At 40.4% G+C, this 24,473-nt stretch overlaps 2 pseudogenes; one reads left to right on the top strand and one right to left on the bottom strand.

Moving 5' to 3' along the window:
* Positions 1-584: 584 nt before the first annotated feature.
* LOC114623857 lies at positions 585-1,664 on the bottom strand (annotated as a pseudogene).
* A 408-nt stretch (positions 1,665-2,072) lies between these two features.
* LOC114622508 lies at positions 2,073-19,655 on the top strand (annotated as a pseudogene).
* Positions 19,656-24,473: the final 4,818 nt, after the last annotated feature.

Below are 24,473 nucleotides of genomic sequence, written 5' to 3'. Positions count from 1 at the left end.
TCTCCTTGTTCCTGTTTTCATTCCTGTTCCTGTTTGTGTTTCTGTTTTGTGGGGAGTATAAAAGGGAGCTATGCAGTTGAAAATAGAGCATTAGGTCTTTACCAGATGACTCCTTGTCTTTCTTTCTCTCGCCCTCAGCCCTCCGCTGATCCAAGGAATTCAGTCAGCTATGCTGGCGTAGCTGACAGGAAATACTACTGAATCCTCTCTTTTTCTGCTTTATTGATCTGGGCAAAGTATAAATGCCTGGAAACAAAAGATAGAATTTGCAGTATTTCCCCAATGATAACAATTAACTTTCCCACCATGAAGTAGCCCGTGCAGCCTAAGCTAATGACATAGAGAGGAGAAGCTCCTACAGTAACAGCAGTCCTCTGGTCTGTCTCACATCGTTATGGTAAAGGTGGTTTTCTCCAATACAGGCTGGCCAACCTTCTCCACAAGGGGGTGGGCGTAGACATTCTTGCACAGAAGACAGTATGGTCACTCTCACTTCTGCAGCACGATTTGCTCTCATAGTTACATGGTATTTCAGGGAGTCACCTACTCCACTGTATATTCCGGTCATATGACATCCAAGAGCATCAGTAGATCATCACTCTGACTGTATGGGGGCCAAAGGCCTGGCCAGATATGAGCGCTGAACAATCAATCAACTGAGAGAAGTCTGTTTGTGGCACATTTTGTGCAGGAGGACTTGGAATTGGCCATTTCTCTGGTTCTATCTTTTTCCTCATTTTCTCATCCACAATTTCTACTTCTGTGCTATCCAGCATGTGCCTCCAACATGAGATTGAGGTTTGTGGTGACAACCTGCACATGGTGAAAATCAGCAATCAGGGAAATGGGCAGCAATTCCTGCTCATCCATCTTCCTTCGAAGAAAGAAGTCCCTTTCCAAGTTATCTATGCTGAAGTAATACTCAATTTGGCACTTAATGTACTTGTTAAGCAGTGTTTCTTCCACAGGATATACCTGTACACCTGTTCCATCATCATAGTAATACATCATCCTGGTGTTAAGCTCTGTAGGAAATGGCTGCTCAGTCCTTTCCCCTGGCTCTCGATAACCATATGAATAATCAAAGTTCAATCTAGGGTTTCCTTGACCTCGGCCTCTTCCTCGGCCCCAGCCTCTTCCCCATCCTCTAGTGGAACCTCGGATGGTGCCACCTTCACTTCTCACACTGGATACTTTATCTTGATCAACCCTCTTTTCTCTATCCCGTCTCCAACTTCGTGTATCACTTTTTCTATTACCGTGTGCTGGTTTATTTGCTTCAGGTTGACATCTAGAGCTGTTCTGGGACCCAGGTCTTTCCTGGCTGTCTGGTCTCACATCATCTAAGTGGAGTGGCTCCCATTTTTGCTTATTAGCTCTCTTCTGCTGGCTGCTTGATTGACCTCATCCTCGCTGACATTCTCAATAGGACCATCGAGTTTTGCTTCCCAGTTCTCTTTGTTCTTACTGTTGCTTCTTTTTTCAATCTTCTCTTCTTTTTCTTTTCGAATTTGTGGCTTTTTATTTCCTTGGCTGATAACACTCTGAGACCCAGTGTTAACCAATTCACCTGGTGTTGGCCAGTTTGCCATATCACTGAAGTCACTAGTCTTGTTGGATTTCTTTGTTTTGAGTTTTCCTGCTTTTATAATTTTGGGGGAACTGATCTCTCTTCCGGTTGCTCCCTCTCCCAGATGTTCATTTATGTAAATCGACACACTGAATGACACCTAGAAACCAAACACCTCCCAAGGACCGCACTCCAACCAATGTCTTTTGGGAAAAAAAAACATTTGGTAAAGTTAAAGAAGAAGCAGTATTGCATAGCTTGCAATAAAAGAAAACTGCCTTTCAGAACAAGACAAGTAAAAAAAGGAAAAATAAAATCAACTTGAACTCATAGACATTGAAGAACTATAATACCCAAGAACAGATCTAGCTCTGTTCTCTGCTTACAAAAGGAGAAGCCAGTACTGAAGGTTTCTGAGGCAAAAGGATGGCCAGGCCTCACCAGTCTGAGCTATACAGTGTGATCTTGTCTCAAAAAGCTGAAAGCAAAAGGGAGCAGTACCATGATCAATAATGACAGTGACAGCAGCAACAGCAGCTCAGCCAAGAATGGTCTCAGGTACTTGGTTTGCTGTGCTCATGAGGAAGAGCAGGAAAGTCTTGTCACACTCCTGCCTCAGCATGCCCTTGGCCACAGATCAGCACCAAATGACCTATGCTGGTCTCTGGGAACCACAAAGTTCTGTCAACTTTGACTATATTTTGTCTAAAACACTCACGAGCAGAACAGTTGTTAATTTTACATACATTTGTATTTTTAAAGTATTTGTACCTATGGAATGGGACATCTTGGGTATGAGACCTCAGTCTAAAACTCTTGCATATTACCAGAAATAATTTCAAGTGTGCCTGACTTTGATTTGCACTCTCACATGGAGTCAGGTATAGATTTGTCCACTTACAACCTCATGAAAGTGTTCAGAATGTGTCAGGAGTTTTGGGTTAGAATGCTCAACCAGAACTGGACTTCTTAGCTTGCTCATTTTTCCTTATCCTCCGGACTATAATGTAAAGCGTGGTATGGCCATGTGTTTAGTATCTATCTTCCCTACTAGACTGAGTGCTGAGTAAGGATTTTGGCTGGGCTTTTATTATATTTTGAGAATCAGACATGGCCTCTGGTATGTAAGAGACTCCTAACAACTTGGGAATGTGATCGTGTGTGGGCAGGAGGGCTGCAGATATGTACACATGTATGTCAGTTTGTACACCCACGTGTGAACGAACATATAGAGTCCAGAGGAGGACACTAAGCATCTGTCTGTTTTGCTCTCCATCTTATTGCATGAGACAAAGTGTCTCACTAAATTGGAAGCTTTCCATTTTAGGGACCTGCATGTCTCTGTCTCCATTGCTGGTGTTCCAGACACATATAGCCATGCCAAGCTTTCCTATGCTGGCTGATGGGGATTTGAGCTCAAGTCTTCATGCCTACATAGCACATGCTCCACCTACCAAGCTGTCTCTCCAGCCCCCTAAGAGATGTTTCTTAGCAAAGGAGTGCTGTAAGGGTCTGAAGAATCCCTTACTTCTGTTTTAGACCTTCTTTTTCTCTGCAATCCAGGTGACTTCTGGTGTCTTTCTAGGGAGAACATTTCTTGCTTTGCCAGATTAGGCCAACTCTGCCTTTCACATGTTCTCTCCTGGTTCATGGTCTTTCACTGCACTTGTACACACTTCAGTTGTTTCTGGATTTATTTGCTTACTATTTGTTCCTGCAGCAGTTTATAAGCTTTATGGGCAAAATTAATGTTACTGTTTCTACTTGACTGAGTGATCACTATGTTTGGTTGCTAATTAATGGAGTTGATCAAGATGTATTGGTTCAAAAAGTGGTCTAGAGAAACTGGTAAATAAATATATGAATTGAAATTGGTCTTTTAAAATTGTTATGGTAATGAAAAAATGGCAAATAACAGGATGAAAACAATATATAAAAACAATCTTCCTGGCCATGGATTAATTCAGTGTCCAGAAGATTGGCCACAATTTAAAGCCCAATACCAGTTGTGTGTGATAGTTTCTACCTGTTACCCAGCAGCTGAGAAGGAGGAATACAGTTATGGTGAGTTTTATGCCTGTCTGGCAACAGAGAGAGACCCTGTTCCAACAAAATTAAAAAGAGAGAAACCAGAAAAAAAAGAAAAAAGACAAGAGAGAGAGAGAGAGAGGGAGAGAGGAAGAAAAAGAAGAAAGAAAGAAAGAAAGAAAGAAAGAAAGAAAGAAAGGAACAAGGAAAATGGGATCCCAATTCTGAGATGCCCTAGCTATGTTAGAGAAGTGGCTCAAATGCTCTGAAACCATTAAAGACTTGATGCACATGTGGAAGGAATGAGTCAGAGAAGGAAATAAGGACTTGAAGATTAATTTGTCAGAAACATGCTCAGTGCACCAGTGCAACTAACTGAACTTCAAAAAATGGTCACAGGCAGCAGCAGCACTCTTCCTATTCACAAAAACTACTTCTCCTCTGAGGCTCAGTGAGCAGTTTCCAGGCCTTCCATCAGGAGACTGATCATGAGAGGACTGGGTCTTCCATTAATGAGAGAGTAAATGCTTGAGGCCGAGCTTTTCCAGCTGTGTTCTAATAGCACATGCTGTGTCCTTGTGAAAAAATCTATGAGGTCAGGTCTTTTTACTGGGGTGGAATGACATAAGGAAGTCACTAGATTATTTCTAGGAAAAAGGCTTTGTGCTTTTGCAAGCACCTTCAACCCTCATACTGAATTAACAAGGAGAACTGGGCATTAAACATGTAGAAGTCTTCCATTCATTTGCTGTGGATTTTCTCTACACTCAAGCACATGATTTGCTTACCCTATGAAGCCCCACCAGTAACTTCATACTAAAGGAGAAATACTTTTCCAGAATATGAATGGCAATGTAGGTACTATCAGTTCACACAAGCATCCAATGGGGACTTTCTGTTTTTCATTTGGGTTAAGGAATGATAAATCAAATATCTAACAAAAATTCATACTATGAAACCAGAAAGATTACAGTTGGTAAGTTCCTCAGAGGGAAAATAATTCCAGTTGAACATTAGAGTTTGAGGACTGGGCTGGTACTGTCCTTGTCCTGAAATCTTCAGTTCTCTTTGATGAGAAGTTTGGAACTGCTATTTGCTGAGCTGGCTCACTGCATCCATTCGTCACTGACAGGAATTAACCGTGATTCTGCTATTAAGCACTTAGGCTCTGTGCCACGAGGCATTCAAACGAGAAACATACTTTCATGAGGTCCAAAACCTCAACTTTTTATTGATTTACTACAGTAAAACTGGACTTGGTAAATGTTTGTCCATATTTATTGCATACTAATATAATCAACCCTTGGAGCAGAATATAACCTAACCAGTGTGACTAGCATTGGTTCACACAACATAACCCTATAGGAGACTCATACAGAAGACTCATTTTTCTATATGAAGCTATAACTCTTTATGAGAAGCAAATAAGTCATAATTACTTCTGGAAGTTTATAACCAATGGTTTAGATATTATTTGGCATATAGGAAAATCACATAAGCATTTGCTACATAATCAAATGTTTACATTATTTATCTTAAACATGATAAGAAATAGCAAAAACCTGGGTCTTCAAGTCTAGTCCTCTAGACTTGTATAATGATATGTGTTTGCTCACACAATTTTATTAACATACCACAGATATCTGTATGTATACATTCACAGAATTATTATATATATATATATCACAAAATCTACTAATAACGAAGTCAAATCAAGGCAATAGAATAAGTATAATGGGCCCCACAGTAATTCCCACGTCTCAGTGAATCGAGAAGGACATACCATCTGGGCATTTATACATCTCTGGCCTTGCAGCACACTCCAATTTACAGTAGCATAGAAATGTTTTAAGGCCAAGAAGTAATTGATTTGCTAAGATCACATAAATTGTATCAATATGTCAATCAATGGAAGATACTGACTACTGTTTTCCTTCTTTCAAAGCTGTAGTAATTAGCACAGTGCAGAGAAATGGACTAAAAGATGATTTGGAATCCAGCCAACTGCTCCCACACCACTTACTCTGACATAGAAGTCAATGTACCCGAACAAAGAGGGATTGTTGCCCACTGAGTTTTCAACACTGTGTCAGGTGCTTGGAGAAAAAAGATCAATTCCTTAGGAACTTACTATGCACTGGGGAAGGAAGCATCTGAGTGATAAGACTTGTCCTGATACAGTGGAGCCAAAAGCAGGGCAATCCGCAGAAGGTGGGGAAGTGTCTGCCATAAGCGTAGAGTAAGCACATTGAAGAGATTTGCAAGGCGTTTTCATCAAGTATTGTCAAGTTACACATCCTTAGTGCTCAATTTACTAGATAACATTCTATCAAATTAGCCCTTTATTGTGAGTAAAGTGTTTGAATTAATTTTTCTACTAAAATGATCTCCGTGTCTTAGATGGAATGGTAACTGCTAGTTTAAAAGTTGTCTGGCAAAAAAAAAAAATCAAGAATTTGGCTTTCTGGTTTCTAAGATACATTGGGGCAAGTAGAAATAGGCATCTTGATAAACATATTTACAAAAGAAAGTTCTGTTGTGTCCACTCTATCCCACAAGGGTGATGGCTGCATCTCTAAAAACCTAAAGCACTAGGAAAAGGCAAAAATCTGCTTGACCTCAAAGGAGAAAGTAGCAGATGGTTTGGATGGACACGGTAGAGTAGCATCTATGGAGCGGATTTTAAAGTAAGACTGAAGAGTACTATTTACTCCAATAGAAAGAGGAGACAATGAATATCGACCTTCCTCAAAATTAAATGAAATGTGCGATAGGGGAATCTAAAGCAGTATCCAGTCTACAAAATATAATTTTAAGAAGGAAATAAAGCACAAACTGCAATTCCCATATCAGTTACAGAATTAAAGTATAATCACAAGTAAAATACCTTTTGATAAAAAATAGTACCACTGATCTTTCTGTTCTTTCGGACTGTAATGTTAAAAGTGAAAACCAGGATTAGAGCCTTGAGAATGATGCGACTTTTAAGCTTATTGCTCATAAAAATCATTATAAACCAATGGCCACCAGGAAGGAGCAGGGGTAGATGATATGTCCCACATTACTACCCTTCTGAATGACATGTTTCACTGGAACACTTGTATGACAGGAAGTTGAATATAGTATGGAAGCTAGTTGAGAATGTCAAGACTTGACTCTGTTCCAACAGCTGTGTGACTATGGCTGGGCCAGCAATTACTCCTAGCTTCAGTTTCATATACATAAAAGGATAGTTAATTGTTGGGCATAGGGAGCAGAGGAGGTCCTTGGTCCCGTGAAGCTGGATACCCAAGTGTGGGGGAATTTAGGGGCGGGGAAGTGGGTGGGCTGGGGCACATCCTCATAGAAGCAGGAGAGGGGGGGATGGGATAGGGATTTTCTGGGTGGGGGGAAATGGGGAAAGGAGATAACATCTGAAATGTAAATAAAATATTCAACAAAAATTAATTAAAAAAAATAACTGTGTATACCACCAAAAAAACAAACAAACAAACCTAAATCAGCGATCAAGTTGGGAAAAAAACAGTACATGTAGTGAGAGAATGAGAGAGTCCAGTGAAGAGGAAGTAGGGCCTAGAGAGGAAGAGAGAAGAGAGAAAGGAAGAGTGAGAGAAGATGGCAACAGAAGGAAGGAAAAGAGGATAGACTGACGGGGTATGGGTGGGGTGGGTACCAGGATGTTAACTGTGGGAGGAGAGCAGGGCAGCAGAACCAGCTCAGGCAGGCCTGGTTGCCCCATAGGAAGCATCACCACAGAGTGCAGTGAAGAAAAACGCTATAAAGGTCAAGTTCAACCACACAGGCTGAAATCCATCTAACCTTCTGTCTGCTTTACTCTTTTTTTGAGGACCATTAATGGTCAAACTGATGAAGGACAGTAGGTAGGCTAAGGCCCCTAAAAGCTTCTCGGCTGTGTGGTGATTCGTGAGAGTTGACAACATCCTCCTGTCAGCACAGCAACCCCCCCAAAGATAACAAGGAGAGCTGTTGGCCCCTGGAGGTTAATTATGTTTGGGAGGGAGGCAGAGGCAGAGCAGAGAAGAGAATCATAATCTTCCTATAGATTGAATGTCCCTGTGGCTGTGGGGTACTTGTCTCCCTTTCACACTGAGATTTGACAGAAGGCATTTTCTGTGATGAGTGCTAGTGAAGAGCTTAGCCATGAGTTCCTGTGGGTAGCAAATCCATGTGAGATCCTTGCTTTGCAAAATAAAATACTCACCATTTAAAGATAGGGAGCAATTTACAGATTAAGTAAGAAGTGTGTTTACAAGGCTGTGTTTTCACTCAGGACACGGAAGATGGCTTAGAATTAAGTCACAAGTAGAGTAATTAATCCCCTCAAGGATCCTCCAGAGTCAAAACAAAATACAAAGACTTCAGAGGCACACTGTCCCTCAGACTTTCCCATCTCCTGCTCAGCCCCAGTCCATCATCTCTCCTCAGCAGTCACTAACTAGCTATTTGTCTGTTTCCACACTACTGCATCACAAAACAGCAGCCCACTTGCCTTGAAAAGATAATATCTCACACATATGGGCCTGCCTTTGATCTCTGTGGTCGAGCTAGGGGTCAAAGGCCTGCCTTGCCCAGACCCTCACTTCAAATGATTCCTTTCATTTATTGAGAAACCAAACATTAAAAGGGCAACGGAGGAAAAATAAAAGCCATGATTTAATAGCAGTTGATGTGTTCAGCCCATTTGGGGTTGGGTTTTATTCTCTTCGGGTCATATCTAATTGCCATTCCTCCCAGGTTCCCTGTCCTCCTGGTTCACAACTTGTTTGTTTTGCGGTCCTCAAACAAATTGGCACTCCAAGAGATCTTCTCCCCTGCAACTCATCACCAGCCATCTTGCCTTTCTAAGAGGTAACATTAAAGACTTAATTTACTGTCTCTTTCAGGCAGCGTGGAAGTCAGGAAGCACAGTGATATGGCAAACGCTCACCAACTCAGGTTTGAGCTGTGTACATGAATAGAACATATTTTATAATATTTTTCTCCTTCATGAATTAATAAAAGAAAAAATCTTAGCCTGAGGAAAGGCTTCAGATTAAAAATACAAGTTCTATTGTAAGCCACAATGAGTGGTCAGGCAAGGGTATCCTTCCCTCAGCAAGCCTCACAGTGTTAAAATCCACTGTGTAATCAGGTGGCTGTCCACATGAACTGAAGCTACTATGTGAACTGGACCCTAGAAAGTGTGGACATAGTGTGTAAGCCCACGAGGCAGGTGTCATTATTACTCTTATTAAAATGGGAGGCAGTTAATCAGGGTCATGTACATGCGTAGGGAGAACTTGTCTGATTCTTGTGAAATCAGTAAGTCTTTTGGATGAGTTTTAAGAAGAATGTTTTCTATTTGTTTTTACCATAGCAAAGATATATATTTGAAATGATAAGTTGGTTCTAATTTGAGTAATATACATATACATTCATATTTGGCAAGGTAATATGTGTGGGTTTTTTCATAGAAATTCAGAATAATTTTAATTTGAAATTTAAAGACAAAATATGCTAATAAAAACAGAAGTTGAAGATATTATCAAAGAATAAATATTGTCAATAAATATAGTGGAAAGTTATTTATGCCTTTAAAAATATATTATGTTACTTATTTAGAAAAAAAGATTTAGAAAGTATCAGGAAATTCTCTCCTGATACCTAGCTTTCACAGTGCTGCAAGGTGCTGTGGACGGTGGAAGATATCAGTGACCTTCCCCAGTTCTGGGCTCGTCTTGCTCTAATAATCTGCCAGATAAGATGCACCTGCCATCAGTGCAACAGTGGCAGGCCCACTTGTGAAGTAACCACCTCCTCTCGACTGCACTGAGGGTTGCTCCAGAGATGGACTCTCACACCCGGTAATCATAAACACAGTCAGAACCATGCCTAGGGGGTCAGGTCCTAGGGAGAATTCACTGCTGTTGTTTTGCTAAATGCTCATATTATCAAACTGTTTCTGAATATTTATGCTTATATTTATAGATTTCTGCTTCTCCCAACCTTGGTGGGAGAAGCTTCTTATTGCAACAAGTAGTGGTTAATGAAGAGACTCACAGCTTCTTAAAGCTTCAAAACATCAGCAACAGTGAGTGATTTGTCAGAGATGGGAACATCTATATCAACCCAGTCCACCTTCAGCTCAGTGCTCAGGGAGCATTAAAGAAGGAGCAGAAAAATATAAGAGCCATAGGAGGATAGATGTGTGGTTAACGGGAGCTGGAGAAAAGAGTCACTTTTCTGTGTGAGTGTGTGTGTGTGTGTGTGTGTGTGTGTGTCTCTCTCTCTCTGTGTCTGTGTGTGCTTGTGTGTCTGTGTGTGCATATGGTATACATGAGTATAGTGTGTGTGTTTGTGTTTGTGTGTGTCTGTGTGTGTATGTGTCTCTCTGTGTGTGTTGGGGTGGTGGTCACAAAATGATCTCTTGTGCCCCAGCATGTTTTCCTGTGCTGTACATACATGGACATCACTAATTAGAATCCATGGATTGTTTTTTTAAATGTAAATAAGGAAGTGAAAGTAGCAAAGGAGGTGTGTTGGGGGAATCCTGATACGAATCCTAAGAATGACTATGATAAAGATACATTATGTACATGTGTAATACTTTCAATGATTAAAAGAGAATACTGTACTATACTGTTAAAATCTACGTGATGAAAAGCTCAACTCAGTATCACAATGCTTACAGTAGGGTAACTCTGCTTTCCTTACTAACAAGTGGAGACAGCTTTGCCAAGAGCTCTAGATTAAAGCATGTGAAGTTGATTGTGACAGTGATCTAAGCCAGCATCATGTGCAACTCTTGTTAACAAGATATCCATTGAGATTTCCGGATTCTTCTATGCCAGAAAAATAAGTGTGTCAAGGACATGTGGATTGTGGTAGGAGCAGGGACAGTTTCTTAAGAAATTCACTGCAAGAAAATAAGTAAAACAGAGTTAGGAGAAATGTCAAAAGCTCAACATCTGCTGTTCCCAGAACCTTTGTCAGCCATTTGTATAGTTGTATAGTACCTGCTGTTATTGCACATGCTCTGTTGCATGTTGCCCTGGTTAGTGTTTCCAGTATTTCTCTCTGACAACTGGTTTCTTTCAGATGTTGATATAGGCCTTATTTTCTGCCCCATTTTTCTGCCACACTCTGGACTCTGTGGGCATGGACATGAAAACAGTACCTTCCTCACAGGGCTGTCATGAGTATAAAATGAGATGACATATGTTGAACCCTTATTCTATCTATTTTTGTATATGTATATATATGTAAATATATGTATTTTCTACATATGTGTTCTTTATGACTATCATCTAAATACATTTCTAGCATCTATACTTAACACACACACACATGTAGTCATACATGACTTAATTCCTCCCCCTCCCCTTTCTGGATCTTTTGGTGAGGGCTTTTTTTCTATCCCATCATCTCCTCCCAGGTGTTGGTAACGCAAAAACCCAGGGTTTGCACTTTCTATCCAGTGATGAAACATCACAACCAAGGCAATTTAGAGAAGAAAGACTTTATTTGGGCTGTGGCTCCAGAGGAGGAAGATCCCATCATATTGGAGAGGGATGGAAGAAGACAGCCTATGGCAGCTGGTGCAGGAAGCTAAGGGTTCACATCTTGAACCAAAAGCACAAGTCAGAATAAGAGCACTAGAATTGGTAGAAGTCTTTTAATTCTCAAAGCTCATCTCCAGTGATCTACCTCCTTCAGTGAGTCCATACCTCCTAAACCTCCCCAAACAGCACCACCAATTAGGGGCCAGGAGTTTAAACATCTGAGCTTCTTGGGGACATTTTTATTCTAACCATTGTAGCCACTAAGCTAAATCCCTAGAACCACTCATTTCTTAATGATATCTGGATACATTCTGCATCATGAAACAACCTGACCATGTTCAAACATCATAGAGTACACTAACTATATGGTACTTAAGACACTCATTTAAGATAGTCGTTGATGCAAACCAGAGACACAGTCAACAGAACCCATGGGAAGCTGCTGCCTAAGTAACTTGTCATGCTGTTCTACAGCAAATGTCTTCCTTGTAGGCAGAAGGATGATACATGTACAAATGTAAATATACCAGTCTCAACCATTTAACCATCGTTATCAGGTGTCCACACTGCTCATAACTATGTTGGTGTACATTTATATGACTTGCCAGTGCTTTATCTGCAGCAGAACCATGACAAACATATGAGAATCTGTTGTGCTATGGTGTTAGGATGGCTACAATGTCACTAAGTTAAAAGAACATTACAGTTCCAGTACAGTCTTATGGAGCCACCACTGAGTATACAATTCATCACTAAACACAATGTTGTTATAAAGTATGTGACTGGGTATAAAATTCTAACAACTTAGAAAATGACTCTTGCACCTCCATAGGGGTAGACTTGTTGAGTATTTTTTGTGGCTCCCAGAGGCACAGCAGTTGTTTAACCCAATGAAGAAGACTTCTACACTCCATACAGTTGTACACAGGCAGGTAAACTGTCATCTATTGCGGAGTGGTTAGACTTGGAGACCCGGCAGAGAAGAAGGCAGAAATAAGATCTCTCTACATTGCATTGCTCACTATTGACACAAAAACAAACAAACAACAAAAATCCACAGAAAGTCAGCCCTAATGAGAAACTTCATATTTGTAGTGTGAGATCCAAGACACTGTCTTTTGTAGACAAAGTTGTGCTCCATTATCTGTTGTTAGTAAGAGACAGAGACAATAATCACTCAGATGTAGACTTGGAGCCAGGTAGCTTTGGTGGAAAAATTGGGTTGTCTAATTATTAGCTGAAGCTTTGGGGAGTTTAATTAACTTCTCAGGACTTCTATTCCCTCAACTGATTCCCCAGTTAATATCTGGATGAGGATTCTATGACCCACTGTGAACAGAGTACTGAGAGGACTGCTGGGCAAAGGTCAAGGTTTACAGATGCTCACTATACAGACCAGGTGCTTGGGTGGTCCTCTAAGTGGACTCACCTCAGAGCCTGGAAGTTGTAGTTAATGTTTTCCATTGTTTTCGCTCATGCCTTTTATAACTTCTTCAAAAACTGATGTTCAAGAAATAGTACAGAATTGGAGAAGGCTACCTGAACAATCAAAAGTTTTCTAGTGTGTTGTCTTTGTTGAATTCTGAGGAGGAAAGAGTAGCATGGAGGAGGGATGGAGTGACGGAGAGAGGGAGAGAGCAAGGGAGAGACAGGTTTAAGAGAGAGGAGAGGTGAGAAGCAGGAGTTATAATAGAAACTAGGGGCCCATTTGCTGCTTCTGCTCAGACCTTGCTCTCTCAAGGAAAACTTGTTTGATCTAGGAAGAGGAACATGAGAGCAGGAAGAATCCAGGGAATCCTGTCTGACTGAAGGTTCTACATGATTATAGATGGTTTGAGGTTGACAAGATGGCTCAATGAGGAAATGTCCTTTCTGCCAATACTTATGATCCCAGTTTAGTCTTTAAGACTCACACAGTAAAAGGAAAGAATCAACTCTTGTCAATTTTCTTTTGACTACACATGGCATATGTGTGCACACACACAAATAAATTAATATTTAAAATTTAAAGTTACAGGTTCTCAAACCATAGAAGTTGAAGTAGGGAATGTGACAGTAAATTGAGTTTCCTTTCCTTAGGTATTTAAAGCACTCTAAAATTGACTGTGGTGATAGCCACAGAACTATGCAAATAACTCCTGAATATTAAAGCCATTGGACTACACATTTTAGATAGATGAACTATCTGATACATTAACTCAGTACAATTAAAAAAAAATCCCAATTGCTAGTAGTGTGCAGCTTCTACCTGCTTATCCTACAGCAGCTTCAGTTGACAAAACTGTTTCAGGAAAGATTTTGTGAGGAGAAAGTCATCCTTCACCCTAAACATGCTTGAACAGCCTGGGTTACATGAAACCCTCTGGAAAGAAAGAAAGGAAGAAAAAACAACAGCAGAACCCCAAACTCACTGGCAGTTGATTGAGATTGAGATGGTGTCAGAATATGTGACATTTTGAGGACAACCTTCGTTACACAATGAAATTCTGTCTCCAAAAATATACACATAAAGCAAATACAACAACAATTCACTTGAATGTTCACATTTGGGAAGACCTCTGCTCTCAGGACGGGGAAGCAAGCACACAGCTCCTCTAGGAAGGAATGCTGACTCCTGTCATGTTTGGGTCACAGTCCACAGTCTCCCTGCTCTGTTGCCAGTGAGCTCTACTTATGTGTCATGAATGGAGTGTTTTGTAGTCTTACCCAGAGCCCTGAGTCTCTAATATTGACTAATTTCTCTACGTATAGAATTTAAGGTCCTGTAAATCTGGAACTCTGAGCCACCTGCTAGTCGTTAAAACAATTACATGGTTAAGAGCTCACAAACAAAGAATTAATAATGGACCTGGGTTGGGTAACCTCCCAGTCCATATGTAGGAGGATGAATTATGTCCTTGTGCCACTTAGAAGCGGTGGCTCTGGAACAATGACACACACAGGAAAGGAGAATGCAAGGGGAGAATTCTTCCTGGCTTTTTCTGTCTGGACACTGAATTCCCATAACCTCTCACTGACAACATGCTCCTTCTCTTGTTTGATTGACATAATTTACTTTAATAATCCTGTGCTATGTGTTTTCCCAATTGCGATAAAATTAATTTTAGTTAATTAACTGACAGCCGTTTGCTTAGAGGGTCACATTCTCAGCACTAGGCCTGTACAAGAAGGGGTCAAGGCTTACACTCTTTTTGAGCTGAGTCTCTTGATTTGGTCTGACTTCATCACTGCCCTGTAAGGGACAGTGTTTTACATGGGTAACCAGCAATGCTGTCTAGTTTTCTTTCTTGGCAATGGTATGCATGATGGTACCAAGTATTGTGTGCCATGCTTCAGAAGCTGAAAGGTATTCTGTTTCCTGCCTGAAAGGTATTCTGATTGTGCTACTCTCATGAATCACTTTCTCTGCTGGGACTAGTGCTACATGGCAGGCAATAGTAGAATTCCTACAGGAATCCTAAAACTAGTTTGTGATATTCCAGACAGTGTGGGGAAAACAGCAACTGGGCCTGGTGACTAAGGACAGTCACCTTGGAAGCAGAATGGACTGACTGAACTCCAGATTGAGTTCAAGTCCAAGTGCAGAAATTTAGTGAGATCTTGTCTCAAAATAAGAAGTGAAATGAAGGGAATGGATATAGCTCAGTAGAGAACTTACTGAATCCAGTGATTTAAGGATCCTTGACTTTCTGGTAATGTATTAAAACATGGCATTACTTCTTTTCTGCATTCAATTTTGTTGCAAATGTAAGACTACTTCTGATACTGGCAAGTGTAACCCAACTATTCTTTGAAAATTGTTCTGATTGTGTAGCAACTATAAACCTAGCTTTGGAGTCAGAAAACACTATGTATAAATTCCAGGTACTATTGCTGTATGAATGGGTGAGTTAATGAGTCACTCAAAGGTTCAATTTCCTTGTGACTAAAATGCCACTAAGATATTTGAACCAATCACTTAGGGTGTTGTAAGCATCACTTAGGATAGTTCATGTAAATGCAGTGCATGCCATAGGGTTCTGTAATCTAAGGAAAAGTAAGAAGACATGCTACAATAACCTGGTTCTGTGCACTGATTGACTTGCACTACACTTCTGTCACACCTTAACAGTGTGTAATCATATTAGTTATTTCTCTGTAATTGAGATAGAATAAAAATGTAACATAGGAGGAAAGGGTTTATTTGAGCTTTCAGGTCCAGAGAGATAGAATGCATGATGGTGGAGAAGAGATAGCAACAGACTGGGAAGGCATGGAGGCAGACATAGGAAGCTGCATACAGAATTCAGGGCTGAGGAAAAGGAAGTAGCACCGTGCTTTTAAACCTCACAGCCCACCTCTAATGGATATTCTTCCTCCACAAAGGCTTACCCTCCAAAAGGACGAATTTCCTCTCAAAACAGTATCACCAATTGAAAACCAAGCAATCAAATGCACAAACACGTAGGACATTTCTTATCCAAACCACAGCGGTATGAGACTAGCACGATCCATGACTTGTCTGCCTGAATGAAGACAGATTAATTAACACCAGAGAAGTTTAGTAGCAAATGTGTGGGGTTTTTAAAAGATTTCAAATTAACAGTAATACAATACTGTTATAGTGTACAAACTATGAGGTCAGAGCCAGTAAGGTTGAGTCTTACCTTGGAGCTTATCTGAAGGTGAGCTGAGGCAAATAACGTCCAAGAAAGCTCAGGTTAAATGCCAACAAAGGCTCCAACAGTTATTCTGCTGCCAGGGGCAGCTCAGGATGAGAGCTATACAAATACTAAGAATAATGCTAATTCTACATTTAACAGATCAGACTACATTTTAAATCTAAAATCATAAAAACAAGAATGAGAAAAAGTCAAAAGAAAATGTTCATTTATATAATAAACCCAAATTTCATTTTAAACATACAAAATATATCATGGTATATTTAACCAACCAATCATGTCTTGTTAAATGTTTAAAATTTACTGTTAGCCCTGGAAATAAAGCTTCAATGCCCATTCAATAATCTAAGCAGAGTAACTGAGTTATTTCTTTGTTAATCAAAATGAAACACATTAACTAATGAAATTGGTATTATAGCATTAAGTAGCTCTTAAGATTAAAAGTTAAAATTTACTTAATGTATAACTTTACATATTAAAGACTAGGTGCATTCTAAAACTTGTTAGGAAATTCTTAACTTTGTAAATTTAAGAAGTTGAAGTCTTTTAAAGTTCTATCCTAAACTGAAACTGAGACTCTTGGGGAGTTAACTTTGGAGGTGAGTCAGCAGCCACCTTGCTTGGCTTTCTTAGTGACAGCAGGGAGCAGAAGGACCTGCACTGCTGCTAAGACATAAGTGGCCTCAAGCACACACAGTGATTCAAACTGCTGTGAGTATGAGAGGGCATTCCTCTATCTGGACTCAGTAGGTTCATATGTGTGTATCTTTCTGTGTCTGTGTGTATCTGTCTACCTATGTCTGTGTATCTCTCTATGTGTGTATACCTGTGTGTGTTCCTGTGTCTGTGTGTGTTTGTGTGTATCTGTGTATGTGTGCATGTCTGTGTTTGTATGTCTCTGTGAGTGTCTATGTATATGTGTTTGTATATGTCTGTGTCTCTGTGTGTTGTTGAGTGTGCTCTGTGTTTGTGTTACTCTCTCTCTCTCTCTCTCTCTCTCTGTGTGTGTGTGTGTGTGTGTGTGTGTAAAACAAAAATAATTATAGAAGAAGTGATAATTTCCAGAGAGGATGGTTAGGTGAGAGACACACAGAAGAGTTAGAGGGGGAAGAAGGGAGGATGAAAATAAAGCAAATGCACTGTGCTAGTGAATAAAATCCTCAAATAAAACCAAATTGTCCTGAAGTAAGTAAAAACACTGTACAACATTTATTAGCACTTGAGTTTAATGTATATCTTTTAGCAGTACATAATGATTCATGCCTCAAATCTCAGCATTGAGAGGCTGAAGCAGAAGGATTACTGTGAGTTCTCTGAGGCAAGAGGATTACTGGGAGTTCAAGACTAGCCTGGGCTACACAGTGAGTAATTGTAGGCCAGCTTGAGCTACATGGTGAGATCCTGTCTCAAAAACAAAATGAAATCAAACCTTATTAAAAGGTTAAAAACACACACACACACACACAAAACTAGAGTATTCAAGAGGCTATGCTAAGTCTGTGGAATACAAATCAGCATAGATGTGTAACTTCTAACCCACCAAGCAACCCACATTTCATACTTAGCAAACAATATCTTTTTAAAATATATCAAAGAGAAATCTGGCTGACAAGTATTTGCAACGTTTTAAATACTCAAAATATATTTCTACGTCTTGAATTAATTCTTTTCACACGCATGGCACCCAGTGATTCCAATAACTAACAGAAGTGGCAGACTGTGGACTGTTTTCCATTTCTACAACTCTGTAAATGGCTATTTACATTTTTTTGACAAGTGTATCTGTTCTAACAGTAAAAGGCATTGAGGCTTTCTTGGGGATGTTGTTCTTTCTCTTTCTAGCTGGTAGTGAAAAAGTTGAACTGCTCAGGGTTGATCAGTCTCATCTGAAGGGGAGGAAGTTTACCCTCATTTTCCAACAAATCCTCTTTAATTTGGAAGTAACATTGACAGGTGGCCTCAACACTCAGGACATTACAGACCACCTTGAAAGTCTCAGAGTCAGTGGCCTTTGAAGTCACAATAATCAACAAGTCATCCGATACCCCTCAGACAGACTGGCCCTGCGGAGGAAGGCCATCTCTCAGGTAGACTTATTATCTACCAAGTAGGGACAACTTGATACAGCTTGCTGAGCAAATTCACAGACTTTAATGGAACTAGGGATGTGCAAGGGGGACTAGAAATGTGATTTACGAACTACTATTCAGGGCTCTTACTTTCCACAAAAATGTGAACATATATTTTTGTATTCCAATAATACATAATCAGTAATTTATAAGATGATAGTTTCCCAATAATGAAACGAAAAACTAGTTTGTGGTTCATGGAAAGATAGCTCCCTCCATCCCCCTTTTGTAGTAAGTGGTAAATTGTTTGATCAAATACTTTTGAGAGGCCATCTGAAGTCAAGCACAATACAAAGAAAGAAAGAAATGTCTTTGTCCAAAATTATTGAATGAATAAGGTGGAGAGAAAAATTTCTGTTCTTTGGAACGATTGGAGCAAAGTTGAATTTCCTGCGTATGAAATGTTCTCGGGCTCTGAGAATGACCACTAAGCTGCCTGCTTACTAAGTCCAAGGCCTGCTGCTTTCACTAATTTCTTAGTTGGGTTATGTACTCGGGTGAGCCTGTATCACTTCCTGTAACTGACCTTGTTCATATGGGGAGTAATTTATAGCCAATTGTGTGTTCAGGAAAGGACCTAGCATCATTCACATGTACACTGGTCACACTCACACAGCTAATACTCTTCTCATCAATTCAGCTTAATGCATGATGTCTAAGTCCCTGTGTTTCATGTGTTGGATTGTATGTTCTAAAGGGGACCTCATGGACTGCAATAGCCTTCTTAATGAGATTTACAAATACCATGGTCATGTCTCCACAAAAGAAAATAGTTTTGATGTGCTTTACATAGACATAGGTCCCAGAAAAAAAAAATCATGCTTCAGTTTACGGAAATTCCTACACTTCCAGGGTAAGAAAACATTCCCATTGGTGAAGTCAGGGTTCTACACCTCACTAGATGCACTGAGAAACTGGTGTTGGTGTTAACATTGTATATATAACCCTACTGTACCCCAGGAAGCACAAACTTGATAAGGCAAAGGGGTAGAAAGAGTAATTCCTTAAATATAAATTAGTGCACTTGGAGAGTTAGAGAAGAACAAGAGGTTCTTCACTCTGTATTGGCTGCATTCACTGATTACTGACCATATTAGTGAGTATTTCTCTCTCTCTCTCTCTCTCTCTCTCTCTCTGTTGTTGAACAATAGTTTATTGATATCCCTCCCTCTCAGCCTCTATAATTCTGAGGTCACTTTCTCCTCTTGTAGATCTTCCCTCACTCGCCAGGGGCAGATCTGCTGTTATCAGAAGCCAGGCATAGGCTTGGATGGCATCAACGATGTGCTCTGCTTCTGGAAGCCTCCATCTACCACCTGCTGAAGTTCTACTGTAGGAAGCAATCCTACTATGTGAACCTGCTGAGCTCTTTCTGCAGAGTTCTTATCAGACTGAGATTCAGCAGACGCTAGACATCATCGAAGCACCCCAGAGCCATGCGGTAGATACACTGAAAAGAAAATTTATTATCAAGTACAAGACAGCTTTCTACTCTTTCTACCTGCCTGTCGTGGCTGCCATGTACCTGACAGGCTCTGATGGGGAGAAGGAACTTGCCAATGCCTTGAAGACCCTGCGGGAGATGGGCGAGTTCTTTCAGGTCCAGGATGACTACCTTGATCTTTTTGGAGACCCCAGTTTGACTGGAAAGGTTGGCACTGACATCCAGGACAACAAATGAAGCTGGCTTAGCAGAGAATTATGAGAAGAAGAGCATCTGTCTCTTAATGTGATTCCTCTAATGCAACTCTGCCCCATGGCATAGTCTGGCCATGATTCTAGTTCTAACTTGGCCCAAGTACTCTTGAGTTTGCTGACTTCAAACTGATCTCAGAATGTTATGAGCTTTCTCAGCAGCAAACATGCATATATCATCCTTACCCCATATCTTCAGAAGCTAATGTGAAGATGAAGATGTGGATAGCATGGTGTTCACATAGCTTCATACACAATCACAATTGCTATAATTTGAGTGTGAAATGACCTCCATATGCTCGAGTTTGAGTACCTGGTCTCCAGCTGATGGTGTTGATGTGGGAGGTTGTAGAATCATTGAGAAGTGGATCACTGGGGATGGGCCTTTAGATTCCATAGTCAGGTTCACTGTTTGTTTGTTCCTGGTGTCCTGTTGAGCCAAGATCTGAGAAGGTTAGAAATACCCAGTTTCCATTGCCATAGAACCCTGCCACATGCCTTCCCTGCCAAGAGGAACTATGTTTCCTCCTACTGTGAGCCAGAATCAGCCCTTCTTCGCTAAATTGGTTCTTTTCATGTCTTGGGTCACAACACTATGAAAGGTAACTAATGTACATGTTCCTTATCATTGCAGCTTCTGTTTGTATGTGGAAATGTCATTCAAGTATTCTGTGGAGTTGCTTGACAGAATGTGTGGCCTTTTCAAAGGCTCAGACAGTTTTTGGTGGTTGCTATTCAACTATTAAGCCACTCTTCCCCTACCTCCTGAAGCTTTCCTAACTTTGATAACTCAAGAAAGATGCTTCATGAGAAGATGAATACAAATCATTCTGAATACTTTGCCAAGGAGAAGAAGGAGGTGAGGTAAGAGGAAGATGAGGAGGAAGCATCATCTGCCTGAGTGCCAGACTGCAGAGGCTGTATGCAAAGATTTTGAAGTTTGAACAATAGAAGACAAGTTGAGGGTTAAGTAAGCTGAGAACCCTAAGCTAAGGACAATAAGAAAGGTGAGAAAGCTCATGGCAGAGTCTGTTAGAATAACCCAGATGTTAGCTGGATGGAGAGAAGAAGGCCTCAGAAGGAAGAGTTAGTCACAGGGAGCAGCAGAACAATTTGGGAGTGAAGGAAGGTTTGTTTCCGTGTCTTGATCAAGTAGACAGATCTTGATCTATGTCTGAGGTCATGTCCTATACTCTTGCCAGCATTTGTTAATGGTAAGAAAAGCTAAGCTATTTACCAGATGGGACTTCAGGCTCAAGACACAGATTTTCTCAGAGATAGATAGTCCTGGAAAATACAGATCATGGGCATAGGATTCATATTACAGAAGAGATTTAAGAGGGTAAAAGAGGAAAAGATGTGTCTAACACCTTGGTCCCTTTGGATACATGAAGAAATAGAAATCAGATGGAAAGCTGAGAGAAGACAATGAGAGGGAAAGAACAAGGAGGGAAAGGTTGCGGGAGGCTGAGATTACCCAGGAGGCCTGTGGATTCCCTTCCATCTTCTTCCCTGGGGTGATGAGATTTTAGACATGTAAAAGCTTTGCGTGTAGCTTCATCCTGCCTATGGTAATTTGAATAGAGCGTGGCATTTTCTCCTGACACTTGTATATGGAGATGGTGTGTATATGTGAATGCACATGTGTATGTAGATGACTCTCTCAATCCCTCTCTAACCTACTTTTGGCTACACTAGCTGAGCAGCAAGCTTCAGGGATCCTGCTGGCTCCATCTCCAGAGCTTGGATTATAGGCTTGGGCAGCCATGCTCAGCTTTTTCATGTGAGTGCTAGGAATCTAAACTCAAGCCCTCATACTTCTGCAACAAGCCTCTGAGCAATCTCCCAGCTTCTCTCCTGACACTTTGGAGGCCCTTGTCTTTGGCTTACTTGCCTGTTTTCAACAGGTTATCCATGGCAGTGTCAAACTAGCGCCCCCATGTGTGCTCAGGGAGGAATGGGGACTTTTTAAATATTTAAGACACAAAGCTGAGATCAGTGCTGCTCTGTAAAAGAGATATATATGCTGTTTTATCTGTCCCCCATTTTTCCTCCCTTGAGTAACTAAGGGTCAGTCAAGTGTCACCTTGAATAACTATTCAAGGTTAATGTAAAAGCAGAAATATTAGTGAGTGGAAGCAATATTTGAATGAGTTCTGCTTCCAGAGGTGTTCCAGTCCATTTGTGTCTTTCATTCATGCATGATTTGTTCTTTTGGAAATTCTAGTTTCATAACAGGAGGGGGTGGAGGAGGTCTAAGACTGTTCTGTGTATTCCTAAGCTCTCACTTAACAAACGTCATTCATAAATCCGTTGCCAGGTTATTGACCGCTGACAGTGAAGCTAGACAAACTAATTTGCAGTAGTGTTTTCAATGGAAAGCCTGGGGACATAGAGGTTAAACATTAGCAAATTCAAAGCCATTTTTTTCATGAAAAGGCCCAAGAATTGATGAAATTTGACATATGTCATACAATGTTTGTCAATTAAATGAAAACCCTGCAGAGACGCACATAGAACTTTAATTGCGAAAATAGCACCTGCTGTAAGGAACACTGCAGCAAATCTCATGATTTCCATTATTTCTAATTGGACTTAAATACCAAAATCCCTGGCCTCCAGACTGGGTATTCATTTCACAGCTGACATTTGTTTTTAACTCAGTTACTATTCTAAAATGATCACCCAGGAAGAAAAGCGGTTCAGGATTCTGCTTAGTTCAGGATGTGGCCTTGATAGGCTGCTCTTCTCCCCACAGCCAAGTGAAGCATGCTTTCTCCACGCATCTTAGAGCCATATGGCAAGACAAAAATATAATCAGGCAATTGTAGCTTGTCCCTCTAAGCCATTCTGAGAGTGGAAAAGTGCTGAGGCAAAGCAAAGTGTGAATTTCCACACTCCCAAGCAGTCAATAAAGCAATAAATTACTTCATGTTTTTCATCCTTAAATGGATACAAAATGGCTTCACCTTTGACTCTCAACAATGCTGTCAATTCTGTCAGTGTTGTTCCCACAGGCTAAGCACTTCCAGGTCTGCAATTGATTTAATGTAACAAAAGTGACCAAGCAGGATGTGTCCAACTTGTCAGCGCACAAGATGACCATAGAGGCTAATGGCCTGAAAACTGGAATTGAAAGCACTTTCAAAGCTACCATGGTACTCACACCTTGATTTGTGTATTGAAGATGAGTAGTTTCATCAATGGACATTGTGCTGATGACTTAGAAAAAGAAGTGTGGATTAGTCAGCTGTCAGAGTGTCACACTGACCTGAGGGAGACCATTTTAAAAGCAGAAGGACTTGTTTGGATTCAAGGTTTCAGTCACTCAGCTTGGTCGCATTGTAAAGGCTTTGAGATGAGACCAATCTTGGCATCAAGACAAAGACAGTAACATACATAGTGAGAGTACAAAGCTGCTCACCCCATGGTGGTCTGAACAAGAGCAAGAAAGATAGAAAGAAGAAGAAGTAAACTGGGGAGAAAATACATCCTCCAAAATCACATAGCCAGGGACCACTTGCTCCACCAGTCTCTTCCTTCCACGGTGCCCACCACCTCCAAGGCTTGTGGATTTTTTCATAGATGAATCCATTGATTATATTAGGGCCCTCACGACTCATTTTCCCAAAGTCATGCTTCTGAACATTGTACTGAGCACCATGATTTCAACACGTGAGTCTTTCCAAAGAAGCTTATGTCAGAACTCTAATAATGGTTTCTGTCTCAAATGTTCTTTTATACTGAGTAATAACAGCAAACATCTGGATAGACACTAAGTAATTCAATAAATTTTCTTTGCCTTTGAACTATCCAATATCAAATATATGGAAATATATATAACAATAGACACAAGACATTCCTTTTTAGGTCTCAGGATCTGTTGGCATTTACTGTGAGAATAGCCTTGCAACCAGGACTATCTTAGATAAAGCACACTGGAAGGACAGAGCCATCCCTCAAAGTGGTAGTCTTCTGATTTGAAGAGCAGAAAGTCGATCCAGATAGAACTGAAGAATTGGCTATAAATAGGAATTATGTGAAACATGAGTTTGCCATGTTTTCAAATGCAGAAAAGAAACAAAAAGGCAAAGCTAGACACTGAAGGTGATGCTGAAAGACATGAACCTCACATTTCCAGTGGGTTCTTCCTTTTAAGGATTTGTTTTTATTTTATGTATATGAGTGTTGTACCAGCATGTATGACTGGGCACCACCTTCGTAGTACCCTTGGAGGCCAGAAGAGGACATCAGGTGCTTTAGAACTGGAGCTACAGAAGGTTGTGAGTTGCCATGTGGATGCTGAGAACTGAACCCCATCCTTCTGAAACAACAGCAAGTGCTTCAGGTCCTGAGCCATCCCTCAGCCCACATTGTATATTGGCCCCACCCCAACCAATGGCAACATAAGTGCATAGTGTAGCATTTGACAAGATGCCTTACCAGTTAACTGAAATAGTTGGGAAATTAATGATTGATTATAGCTATGAGGATTGGAATAGACTTGAGCTGTGTGCTATCTTTTTGTAGAATACTGAGTTTCCTACTTGGATCAGACTGACATAATATGTTCTGTCATCTGTGATATTCATACCAAGGCCAAAACCAAAATCACCCCGGAGGTTAATATGGTTTGGAGAAAACAACTTGAAATATAATTGTGTTCTGAATGCTCTGCATAGAACTGCCACCTAATATTTCTGAGTTATTATAATAATGTATATTATTGTTTTAAGGCAGCCTGCCAAAGATACATGTGGTGGGGGAGTCAGAATTGGCTTAGGACAATTTAACTGTCTAATCAATTATTCAAAAGAATTTAATAGAA

Source organism: Grammomys surdaster, unplaced genomic scaffold, assembly GCF_004785775.1.
Source record: "Grammomys surdaster isolate TR1022 unplaced genomic scaffold, NIH_TR_1.0 64, whole genome shotgun sequence".
Lineage (NCBI taxonomy): Eukaryota > Metazoa > Chordata > Mammalia > Rodentia > Muridae > Grammomys > Grammomys surdaster.
This window is presented reverse-complemented; position numbering and strand designations above follow the sequence as displayed.